Source organism: Pelodiscus sinensis, chromosome 1 (genome assembly GCF_049634645.1).
Source record: "Pelodiscus sinensis isolate JC-2024 chromosome 1, ASM4963464v1, whole genome shotgun sequence".
NCBI classification, from domain to species: Eukaryota; Metazoa; Chordata; order Testudines; family Trionychidae; genus Pelodiscus; species Pelodiscus sinensis.
Window position 1 is genome coordinate 56,152,550 of NC_134711.1, and position 12,762 is coordinate 56,165,311.

At 46.9% G+C, this 12,762-nt stretch overlaps 2 long non-coding RNA genes across 5 annotated transcripts in view; one reads left to right on the top strand and one right to left on the bottom strand.

Moving 5' to 3' along the window:
- Positions 1-2,154: 2,154 nt before the first annotated feature.
- The window catches only part of LOC112546339 (uncharacterized), a 76,382-nt gene continuing 65,774 nt past the window's right edge, over positions 2,155-12,762 (top strand). Inside the window, exon 1 of one of the 3 annotated variants that reach the window (XR_012904345.1) lies at positions 2,155-2,413. This is a non-coding gene — a long non-coding RNA (uncharacterized LOC112546339). Of the gene's footprint in view, positions 2,414-9,959; positions 10,229-12,762 lie in introns of those variants that run through there. The other 2 variants (XR_012904341.1, XR_012904343.1) reach the window with 2 other exon arrangements.
- The window catches only part of LOC106732242 (uncharacterized), a 54,404-nt gene continuing 44,140 nt past the window's right edge, over positions 2,499-12,762 (bottom strand). For both annotated transcript variants that reach the window (XR_012904336.1, XR_012904335.1), the window contains exons 4-6: positions 8,204-8,299; positions 3,841-3,892; positions 2,499-3,758 (exon numbers count right to left, since the gene is read on the bottom strand). This is a non-coding gene — a long non-coding RNA (uncharacterized LOC106732242). The remainder of the gene's footprint in view (positions 3,759-3,840; positions 3,893-8,203; positions 8,300-12,762) is intronic.

The following is a 12,762-nucleotide window of genomic DNA, read 5'->3' on the forward strand; positions in this document are numbered from 1 at the left end:
AGTTTTTAGGTGTAGATGCACTAATTCGAATTAGCTTAGTTCGAATTAACTAATTCGAATTAAGTTAGTTCGAATTATTGCTGTAGTGTAGACATACCCTAACTTTCAAAACAACAAGTAATCCTGTGGGACCTTAGAGACTAACAAATATATATATATATATAATCATGAACTTTTGTGGACAAAACCCACTTCTTCAGGAGTGGGTCTTGCTCAGAAAAAACTCATGTGATATATGTAATGCGATCTACTCACCCGTGGCAGATCGCCAGACAGCGCAGCTGGCAAGCAGGGCTCGCTGCGGTTTGGCGAGCCCTGTATATATATATAGTTAGTCTCTAAGGTGCCATATGACTACTCATTTTTAGAGAAGTTTTGAACACTAGCTATGTCTATGTTTGGAAGTGATCACATCTTCTAAATTTAAGATTGATGTTAATGGATTGTAACAAACGGGAAAGTAAGCCGGTGTGTCCCATTGGTAAGAAAGTGGCTGCTTGGGGGTGGGGCTCTGAGCCAGCCCCTTACCTTTGCCCATGCCTGCCCTCTCCTCCCCCAGAGCTGAGGCTGGGACTGGGAGCAAAGCCCTGGGTACAGAATCAGCAACCAGGACTCCAGATGTGCTGTGCCAGCAGCCTTGGACCTGGGGCATGTGGAGTCAGCCCAGAGTCGCCCTTCATCCCCTCCGATCAGGGCCGGATTAAGGGGGAGGCTAGCCAGGCAGCTGCCCGGGGTGCCAACCTATGGGGGGCACCTGATCGAAGTAGTAAGGGGCGCTGCATACACCGTGCGCCTGTGTGCAGCACCCCTTACCACTTCAATCAGGCACCCCCCATAGGTTGGCGCCCAGGGGTGGGGCTTCGTATGCGCCGTGTGGCTGGAGGCGCGGCTGCGCATGTGCCACTTGCCCAGGGGTGTGGTGCCCCTTACCATGTCAATCAGGTGCCGTGCATCCGGGAGTGGGGCCACGCATGCGCCACTCGCCCGGGGCGTGGTGCCCCTTACCATGTCAATCAGGGGCCGTGCACCCAGGGGCGGGGCCACGCATGCGCCATGCGCCCGCTACCCAGGGCGCAAGTATGGCTCGGTCCAGCACTGCCTCTGATACCTATTCCCTCACTCTAAATTCCACATCCCTTCATCCTGACCCCTGCCCTGAATTCCCTGCACTCAACCCCATACTTAATTTCTTACAGATACTGTCATATTTCAACCTCCTCTCCCCCACCAGCCTCCTGCCCTGACCCCATCCCTCCCCCGGGAGGATTGAAATATGAAGTACATTGAAATAAGAAATACATGTAAGAAATGTAAGTTACTTTTACTGCTGGATTGTAATCTTCTTGTGTCCTGGTAAAATGCCACAGGTTCATGAAAAGGCCATTTGTGAGGGAAGGAGGTGAAGTCCAGAAGTCTTGATGCAATGGGACTTATGGTATGTAGAGGGAAATGGGTATTTTAAACCAGTGAGCTTCTCTTGGCAGCTCTTTTTGTCTTTCAGAGGTGATGTTTATACAGCAATCACACCTAGGGTTGCCAGGTGTCTGGTATTCACCCGGACAGTCTGGTATTTTCGCCTCCTGTCCGGTAAAAAAATTCAGAGAATACTGGACACCTGAGATGTCTGGTATTTTCTGATTTTTTCCCCAGCCAGGAGGCGAAAATGCCGGGCACCTGGCAACCCTACAAACACTCAGCGCCTGGCCTCCCCCCCACTCCGAGCCGCCTCAGCCCCCAATTCCCCCAACCTCCCGACCCCAGACCCGATGTTTACCTGATTCCGCAAGGCTGTCAGCACAAAATGGCTGCTGGCCAATGCTTCCCTTGGTTCTTAGTGCTCAACATCTCCCCTGTTCCTATCCCTGCATGCACTCTTAAAGGGGACATGCTGTTTTAATGCTGTTTTATTTTAATTTTTTTTTTGCTCAATAAGTCTTGGAGTCCTTTTTTTTGCTCAACAACTTTGGTCTCCCCCCCTTTTTTCCTTTAACAGAATTTTTCCCCGGTGTTTCTTTTTTTGGGGGGGAGGGGAGCTGTTCGGTATTTTTGTTTTAACCATCTGGCAACCCTAATCACACCCACATGTAGGCTCACATATAGACCATGTGCCTTGGCTACTAGCTAGCTTGAACACTGGAGCAGTGAAGCTACAGCAGCATGGGCTTCAGTGAAGTCTAGCCATCTTAGTACACATGCAAGACTCCCGGCAGGTTTTTACATCATGCCCGGCAGCTTGTGCTGCCACAGTTGGAGTGTCTGAGCTAGCTAGATTAAAGCTAGCTTGGATATGAGTATGCCAGCTGCATTCATACCCTCTGACTATTGGGCATAGCACAGCCCAAAGTATCCTCTTACTTTCACCACCACAGTGTTAAAAGGCCTCACAGTCTTTATTCTCCAACACTCCTGTGAGGTAGGAAAGCATTATTATCCTACACACTGTTATTATTACTAACATAGTATTATCTTATTAACTATTATTGTGCAGTATAGAGGGGCATTTGTGTAAATAACAATGAGGCTCTTTAATATTTACCAGCTTATTAAATCAAGAGGTTAAAAACCCACAGGCCTTTATTTTCCATTTGTATTTGGTTGGAAATACAGACACAGAATACTAACGGAGCCATAAAAACAGCAGTTAGACCTTGTCTCCTTTATTCCCCTCATTTCTCTCACCCCCTTAACATTCCATGCTGTATTCTGATACTTCACTTACGAGGAGGGGGTGGGCGGGGAGGGGTAGAGGTTGTTTCAGCAGCTGATGTCCTTCTTTAGGCAGGCTTGCTGACTGTGTCGCCTGCGTCACAGGCTGCTTAGTGCTTGAAAACTCAAGTGAATTTAAAGTGTCATATAAAATTTGGATGCAAATGTAAATTCATACGGACAAATAAAGAGGATTCTGCCACCCACCACAAGGGACAAGATCAAAAGTCGCTAAAAAGAGAGGCTAAATTTAGAGGATAAATTCTCTCTGGATGGAGAGAAAGAATTCTGTATGAAGAAAGTTTGAGACTATTTGGTTTGGAGAAGAGGTGAATAAGAAAGAGCCTGTATATGAATCCAAAATAATGAATGAGAAAGGGGGGGCAAACTTGTGTTAGCTTTTTGCATAATACCAGGAGGGGATAGTGTGAACAGCAATGCATTTAATGATAAAAGAAAATACTGTTTACATAATACACAAACAATTTCTGGAACTCATTGTCATTGGGTAACACTGAGGCCAACAGCTTGGCAGGATTAAAAAAAGTATTAGACATCTATGTGGATAATAAGAATAGCCATGGTTCAGTAGATACATACATAAATAAATCCTCATGTCAGGGCACCAGTGTATTGCTAATTGATGGGGAGAGGGGAAACTAGGAAGAAGAGTCTTCTGTGAGCAAGTTAATTTATAATGATCAATTATGTGGTTTCTTACTCTACCTTCTGAAGCAATTGGTATTAATAAGTTCTTCTTCGAGGATGTCCCCACGGGTGCTCCACTATGGGTGCTGGGCTTGCCCCGGAGCTGCAGATGGAAGGTTGTGAGAAGCAGTGTTCAGCCGGACTGTGCATGTGCCGCGGGGCTCGTGGCTTTCACTCTCTTTTCTCTGGCGCGCGGTCCAGCCTCCCGCCAGTTCTTCTAGACCGCCTCAGGCTGCAGATGCTTGGAACCACGCTCCTCACCTCACTTGATGAACTAGGCTTCCTCTAGTTGTTCCTTGTATATATTTCTACCCTTCATTTCCCTCTTATTCTCCTCCTTATTTCTTTAAAAATAAATAAATAAATAAACAAACACATAAATAAATAAATAAAAGGAAGAAGAGAGACTTATAACACTGCTCTTACCTTCTGCTGCTCAGCTGTTCTCCCGTTCCGCTGCTTGTACATAGTTGCGTCCCTTAAAAAAAAAGAGAGAAGAAAACAGAGAAATTAACAGAATAATAACACAAATACATATATAAGAACAAACAGCAACCAGAGAGTTAAATGTTCTCTCTTGACTGCACACAAGAACTGCTTCAGAGCAACCGGTAACATGTCGGTAGCTACCGGTTTAAAAAAATGCGGCTTTTGCCAGGAGGCAATGCCGGTCTCCGATGGCCACTCGGAGTGCATCCGTTGTCTGGGGGAATCTCACATCCCCCAGAAATGTGCCCACTGCAGCAAACTCACTTCCAGGGCTAGAAAGGACAGGGAGAGGTGCCTCTGAATGCTCCTCTTTGATAAAGCCCTGCAGCCACAATACACTGATGTTGACCAATAGCCCCTCAAGTGACAGGCTTCATCCCCCACTTCGGGTGTTCAGAAAAAGCCTAGACTCTCCCCTACCAGATCCCTGCCGACTACCTTACATGGCAGGGAAAGTCAGGTGGAGAGACCGGGGACATCTGGCAGCACAAAGCCTCGTCCTCCTACCTCAATGGCGCACAAGTCAAAGCGGCCATGGGAGCCTGCACAAACAGTGGCACCCCAGGAAGCGCCACCATCGGCGAGGGCTCCCTTAGAGCCAAATATTATGGCGCCGGCACCCGCACCGCTCTTGAGCCACCGAGCAGTGCTGGAGCGCATGGCGCCAACCCGACCTACCACCAGCATAGCACTGATCGCTGCGGTCTCTGAACCGCCGGCACCGAGCAGCACAGTGCCGGCTAGTGCTTCAGCACACGCTTCAAGACCAAGGGCTCTGAGCCCTGCTCCTCTGGTCTCTCTGCACCAGAGCTGCTCTCGCTCCCTTCTCTTCTCCCCAGCACCGTCCCCCTCTCCTCTGGTGCCACGCTCTCCACATCGCTACGCCGACTGGCATAGGTCTCCCCATGCCTCTTCCAGACTGCCATCCCCATTCTTGGCTGCTGGACCCTCTCACCAGAGACGTCACTTCAGGGAGTTCTCTGCGTCTACTGCTTCTTCCAGGGCATCAGCTATCCGCTTTGTTCGCCTTACTCTCCACACCATTATCGATATCACTCTCGTTCTCATTATCATGACAGACGCTCACTGCAACACGGTACATATCACCGCGGTGACTGCTACTCGCAGCAGGTATTCCTACCGATCACGATCTGCCTACGACTATGTCTCACCCAGGCACTCTCTAATTCAGGCTCCCCTCACTCCTCCGCAACATTCAGCATCACCATCTCATCCCCCATCAGAATTGGAGCACACCCCCTTCATGGGCCAGCCAGCGGGGACCTCTATACCAGACTCGTCCCCACCAGACGAGGCAGTCATGCTAGGTGAGGGCTCTCCACCGGATGACTCCGTCAGTTTCAGGAGTTGTTTAAACGAGTAGCCATCATGCAGGAGATATCGTTGCAGGAACTCAAGGACAAGCAACACAAGCTTTTCAGAAACCTCCAGCCACATCACAGGTCGCGCCTGGCCATTCCCCTCGATGAGGGCATCCTGGAAATTGCCAATGAAATATGGCATGCTCCGGCATCGGCTCTTCCAACTAACAAACAGGCCGACAGGAAATATTTTGTGCCCCCAAAGGGCATGGAATTCCTTGCACATCTGCAACCTAATTCTTTAGTCGTCAATGCAGCCCAGCAGAGGGCTAGAACCCCACACCTCAAACAATAGGGCTCCTACAAGGACATAAAGAGGCTAAACCTTCTAGGCAAGAAGGTCTACACATCAGCAATGCTACTCTTTAGAATTGCCAATTACTTGGTGCACCTATCTAACCATACCTTTGACACTTATTCAAGCCTCACCCCCCGCATGGATCACCTTCCGGATTCAAAGAAATCTATCCTGAAATCAGTAATCCAAGAGGGCTACACATCAGCAATTACGTCCCTTAAAATGGCCATGGATGTTGCTGACACTGCCACACACTCTACTGCCACCGCCATTGTTATGCGGAGAGCCTCTTACCTTCAAGTGGTGGGAGTTCCAAAGGAGTTGCAGGCCCTTCAACAAAGATAAACTTTTTGCAGAGAACACGGACACAATCTTACACTCCTCTAAGGACTCCCGAACAACCCTGCGAACACTGGGGATGTACACACCCCCCTTCAGGAGGCGCCGGTATTCCCCATACCAATGCAGATATGACTACTCCTACATTAGACACCAATGGCAGCAGCAACATCAGCAGCAGAAGTCCTTTGACAACCAAGGCTTGTGCCAGAGGCCCCAGCAATGCCGAAACCCAAACGGCAGGACAAACATGCCTCCCAACAACACGCAACAGGTTTGATGCCTTGGTTGGGGGCGAGCAAACAGTCACAGTCAGCACCATGAATCATCCAACCCAACTCTTTCACCACCAGTTGAGGTCCTTTTTCCACCAATGGGCCAGAATCACCATGGACAGATGGGTCCTCAAAATTGTCCAAACTGACTACCCTATTTCCTTCACATGCATTCCACCCACCACCCTTCCCACCCCGTCCCTTTTCAGGGACCCCTCTCACGAAGCCCTCCTCCGAGCAGAAGTCGACTGCTTTCTTTCTCTGGGTGCCATAGAGTCAGTCCCAAACAAGTTCAGGAACGGGGGCTTCTACTCACATTACTTTCTCACCCAGAAAAGGTCTGGAGGGTGGCGTCCCATCCTAGACCTCTGCCATTTGAACAAATACCTCAGAAAACAACGATTCAAAATGACCACCTTAGCTGCCATAATCCCCACATTAGATCCACAAGACTGGTTTGCCACCCTCGACCTCCAGGATGCCTATTTCCACATCTCTATCCATCCAGCCCACAGGAGGTTCTTACGCTTTGCCGTGGGTCCTTCCAATACAAGGGTCTTCCCTTTGGGCTATCGTCAGCCCCCAGGGTATTTTCAAAGGTCCTATCGGTAGTCACAGCCTTCCTCCAACGACAAGGAGTTCTCATCTTCCCATACCTGGACGATTGCCTACTCAAGGGTCCTTCTGCACTCGAGGTTTCTCAGATGGTTCAGCTCACCAGGCAAGTCTTTTAATCGATCGGACTCCTCCTCAACGAGCAAAAGTCAGTTTTGCACCCCTCATGGAACATCGAGTTCATAGGGGCCCACCTGGACTCACTCGCCAGCAGAGCCTTCCTGCCCCTACAAAGGTTTCAGGCCATCCAGGACCTCATTCATACCATTACCGTCAGTCCCACCGTCTCACTTATGACATGCCTGAGATTGATGGACCACATGCCACCACAACATACGTGGTCAAACACACCAGACTACACCTCCGCACCCTTCAGTACTGGCTGGCACTTGTATATGACCACACCAGATATGAATTCCACAGACCAGTAACGCCTCCACCCGCTGTTACCCAATCACTTCTGTGGTGGACCAGCCGCAAGAATCTTCTATCAGGGGTACCTTTCCATCAACAAGAACCCCTCCACCAAATCACAACAGACGCCTCTCTATTAGGCTGGGGAGCTCACATGGGCTCCCTCTCAGTGCAGGGCCAATGGTCTCCACGAGAATCACGTCTACACATAAACCTCTTAGAACGACGTGCCATTTTCAACACATGCAAGTCCCTCCTCTGTGGTGAACACCATGGTGAAGATACTCACGGACAACGTCACGGCCATATATTATGTGAATCGTCAGGGCGGCGCTCGCTCTCGTTCCTTATGCACGGAAGCTATCCGCTTCTGGAACTAGTGCATTCACCACGGAATAACACCTACGGCATCCTACTTACCTGGCACCACAAACGTGATCGTAGACTTCCTAAGCAGGAACTTTGATGTGAAACACGAATAGGAAATGCACGATGGTGTCCTACTCGAGCTCTTCCTACGCTGGGGAACTCCGCAAATGGACCTCTTTGCAACTCCCAGCAATATGAAATGCTACAAGTACTGCACCAGGGCGGGCCTCGGCCATGCATCCCTGGGGGACGCCTTTCTCATTACCTGGCACGGACCCCTCCTCTGTGCCTTCCCCCCATACCGCTGATCCCCAGAGTTCTCCAGAAGCTGAGGGCAGACAAGACAACACTAATCCTCATAGCACCGGATTGCCTCGCCAACATTGGTTCCTCTTCCTCCACCGTCTGTCCGCATGTGCACCGATCTGACTGCCGGTCCTTCCGAACCTCCTGTCCCAGGACCAAGGGCACCTGAAAGACCCCCAGATACTCACCCTGAGCCTAATGGCATGGTTCCTAACTGGTTGACCCCATTCGAATCCCTCTGCTCGGTCCCAGTCGAACACGTCCTTATACATAGTAGATGACAAGCCATGAGAAAAACTTACCCTCATAGGTGGCGCAGATTCTCCTCCTGGTGTACCACAAACCACCATGATCCAGCACGTCCTTCAATCCCCTCCGTACTGGACTATGCTATGCACCTAAAAGACACAGGACTCACATTAGCTTCCATCAGGGTACACTTGGCAGCAATCTCAGCATTTACACCATCACTAAACGGCATTTCTGTCTTCGCCCATCCTACTACTAAGAGATTTCTTAAAGGCCTCACCAACATGGCCCCGCCACATGATCCAGCCCCACCTGTGTGGAACCTGGATGTAGTCCTCGATGCCCTAATGAGGCCACCGTTCGAGCCTCTCGCGACCGCGCCCTTACATCTCCCCACTATGAAAACAATTTTCTTACTTGCCATAACATTGGCACGCAGGGTGGGTGAGCTTTCCGCCATGATGGCTACACCACCATATAAAATTTTCCAAAATGATGGGATAGTGTTAAGAATACACCCAAAATTCATACCCAAAATCATCTCCACTTTCCTGTCAATGAACCAGTAATCCTACCAACTTTTTTCCCAAAGCCCCATGCCTCACCACGAGAAGCAGCCATACACTCCCTGGACACCCGTAGAGCCTTAGCGTTCTACACAGACCCTGTAGACGTACGGACCATTTATTTGTCTCCCTGGCACATAGATTCAAGGGTCAATGCTTATCTTCCCAGAGGATTTCGAATCTTATAACCTCCTGCATAACACAGTCTTACGCAGCAAAACCACTCCACCAAGGCCATGGCGACCTCGACAGCGTTCCATAAAGGAGTATCCCTTAAGGATATTTGCAGGACGGCCACCTGGTTGTCACATGAGACCTTTGCCAAACACTACTCTAGGCATTCACTCAGATGGGGCAGTGGCGACTGCAGTGTTCTCCACAGCGGATAAATAGGGACTCCTCCGGCCCTCCTTCCATTCTGGTGACCACTGCTACGCAGTCACCCATAGTGGAGCACCCGCGGGGACATCCTCGAAGAAGAAAGTGAAGTTACTCACCTTCGGTGCAGTAACTGTTGTTCTTCGAGGTGGTGTCCCCATGGGTGCTCCACTGCCCACTCTCCTCCCCATTTCGGAGTCCTCTCTCTCTCATGTCTTACAGACTCCAAGGCGATCTTGAGGAACTGGTGGGAGGCTGGACTGCACACCAGAGAAAAGAGCGCAAAAGCCATGAGCCCCGCTGCACATGCGCAGTCTGGCCAAACACTGCTTCTCACAACCTTCCATCTGCGGCTCTGGGGCAAGCCCAGCACCCATAGTGGAGCACCCGCGGGGACATCCTCGAAGAAGAACTTATTAATACCAATTGCTTCAGAAGGTAGAGTAAGAAACCACATAACTGATAATTATAAATTAACTTGCTCACAGAAGACTCTTCTTCCTAGTTTCCTCTCTCCCCATCAATTAGCAGTATACTGGTGCCCTGACATGAGGATTTATTTATATATGTATCTACTGAACCATGGCTATTCTTATTATCCATGTAGATGTCTAATACTTTTTTTAATCCTGCCAAGCTGTTGGCCTCAGTGTTACCCAATGACAATGAGTTCCAGAAATTGTTTGTGTATTATGTAAACAGTATTTTCTTTTATCATTAAATGCATTGCTCTTCACACTATCCCCTCCTGGTATTATGCAAAAAGCTAACACAAGTTTGCCCTCCCTTTCTCATTCATTATTTTGGATTCATATACAGGCTCTTTCTTATTCACCTCCTCTCCAAACCGAATAGTCTCAAACTTTCTTCATACAGAATTCTTTCTCTCCATCCAGCTCTTTTAGAGCCTCTGGCCTTCTGGCAGATCTAAATTTATCCTCTAAATTTAGCCTCTCTTTTTACAGACTTTTGATCTTGTCCCTTGTGGTGGGTGGCAGAATCCTCTTTATTTGTCCGTATGAATTTACACTGCTTTTCACAAGCTTCTGTCTGTGGCTCCGGAGCAAGCTCAGCACCCAGAGTGGAGCACCCTCGGGGACACCATCTCGAAGAACGAAAGTTACTGCACCGAAGGTGAGTAACTTTGCTTGTCTAGGTCTATGTCTAAACTACACCCCTCTGTCGGAAGAGGGATGTAAATGAAGTACTTCGAAAGTGCAAATGAAGTTGGGATTTAAATATCCTGCACTTCATTTGCATAATCACGTCATGGTGCTGTTTCTAACAAGCGCCATTTTGAAACTGAAACCGCAGTTTAGACAAGTTTTTTTCAACAACGGGGGGTGCCTTTCCGAAAGATCCTGTACTCCTCATTTTTTGCACTTCATTTTCACTTTTGAAGAGCTTCATTTACATCCCTCTGCTGACAGAGGGGTGTAGTTTGGACGTAGTCTAGGACACTGGATGAAGTGGACCATTTCTCTGATATAGTTTGACTAGAGACTATGTCTTGCAAGCTAACCTGTGTCTTTTAGGAAGTTGAAATGCTGATGTGGTGTTTCAGTGGAGTCTTTGGAGAGTAGTGGACCTGATTCTCCACTTCTTTGTAACTTCGGATATTGTCTGGGAGAGACTTTCACTCCACAGAGTCCCCTGCCACAAAGCCTGACCTGACGCTCTGTCTACACTTCCAAGTTTAAAGCTTTAACACGTCAGTGTGGTCACAGCACCAGCACCGGATGAGACCGGAAGTGTGTGAGACTAGAGGCTCTCTTAGCACTCTGGGGAAACCATTTCCACGAGGAGCACAGTTCCCAGTGCTGGGAGCCTGTTTACACTGGCCCTTTGCAGTACCATAACTTGCTACGCTTGGAGGGAAGGGTGTTTTTTCACACCCAGATGTGAATGTTACAGTGCAGTAACTTGCCAGTGTAGACAAGCCCTAAGAATAACAACTTGTTGAAAAGATTTATGGTGTCAGAGCTATATTCTCCAAAACAGCCTGTATGCGTCATTTAGCACTCTAAAAACCAGTGGTGATACTTTATAGACGGCCATTGTAGTGAAGGCTGGGCAAGAGTTATCAACATCCTGACCCAGATTTATAATTCTATGATAGGCTAATTTACTATTTTATCTTAACTTTATTTTATAGGCTTATGTTGGGCCCTTTTAGCTTTAGCTGAATGCTTATGAAATGCATCTTAGAGACTGTGTGTATTGATTGCACAGATTGCTAGGTTTATAGGCCCAGTCTGATTCCCACTAAAGATTACAGTAAATAAGTAATAAAATATTAATATTAAGTGAGCACTTTTCACTTTGTATTCTGTGTTGTAGTTGAAATAAAAACATTTGAAAATGTAGAAAAACATCCAAACATGTTTAATAAATTTCAGTTGGTATTCTATTGTTTGACAGAGCAATTAATTGCAATTAATTGTTGAGTTATTTTCATGAGTTGACTTCAATTAATCAGCAGACCCAATAGCTAGTTGCTATTTAATAAATACAAATCTGATTGATATAATGTTAATGTTCTGAGTTAATTCACATAGCAATAGAGTGTGAATGACATATTTAATCTTGTCAAGTGGCATTTTAAATGCTTTTCTAATTCAAGTAACATGCTTTAAAAGTTCTGATCCCGTAGTTCACACTATTATTGTTTGCTCCAGTTGTTGATTTAGTAGCTTTTCTGATGTAGTCTGGGATGACTTCCTTTGGACTTTCACATTATCTTATTACAATATACACCACAGATTATTTATACTAGGGGTTAGTGACATGAACTCAAATGAATTCATTGGACAAATGCTGTTGTCTGTTATGGAAATTAAGAGTAAAATAGCATACCTTATTTATTTGTGATACATGTTTAGTTCTAAATATTTTTGTTTATATTACTTCCGAATTATTTTGTTATTACACGAGAAAATTAATTGAATTAGAATGTTGACCCCATCCAGCTAAATAAAACATAACTAAATAGGTAAGCAAGCAAGCGAGCAAACTAAAATAGCACTCAGTAAGTGCTCTCCAGTGTTCTAATGAGTAATAGAGTAAAAATATATTTAATATCCTTTCAACTCCTGATGACCTTATTTTTTTTGTTTTTGTTTTCAAAAATAAAATAAAATACAGAAAAAGGAGGAGAAATGGGGCCAGTATCTGAAATGGTTTACTAGACGTGCAGATCTGATTAATATGAAAACCTAAAAAAGGTGGAGGCTCTAAGGAACAACTTTTCAAAAAAGCTAAAGCATACTTGATATTCTAGAGCAGTGATTCTTAACCTTATTGCAGCCTGCACCCCTTTGGCTCTCAAAATATATTTTCACACCCCTTATTAAAATCATTGAAGTAGTCAGTTCTTTAAACCTAAGATATAGCATAAAAATCTGGCATGTCTCATGCCCAGAAAGGGCATCTTGCGCCCCCAGGGGGTGCGTCACCCCAGGTTAAGAACCACTGTTCTAGAGTCATGGTGGAAGAGGTAATATCTTTACTGGACCAGCTTTTGTTGGTGAAAGAGACAAGCTTTTGTACTTATATATAGTGCTTCCTTGGTCAGACTTGTGAAACTCAAAAGTTTGTCTCTTTCACCAACAGAAGTTGGTTCAGTAAAAGATATTATCTCACCCAGCTTTTCTAATGTCCTTGGACCA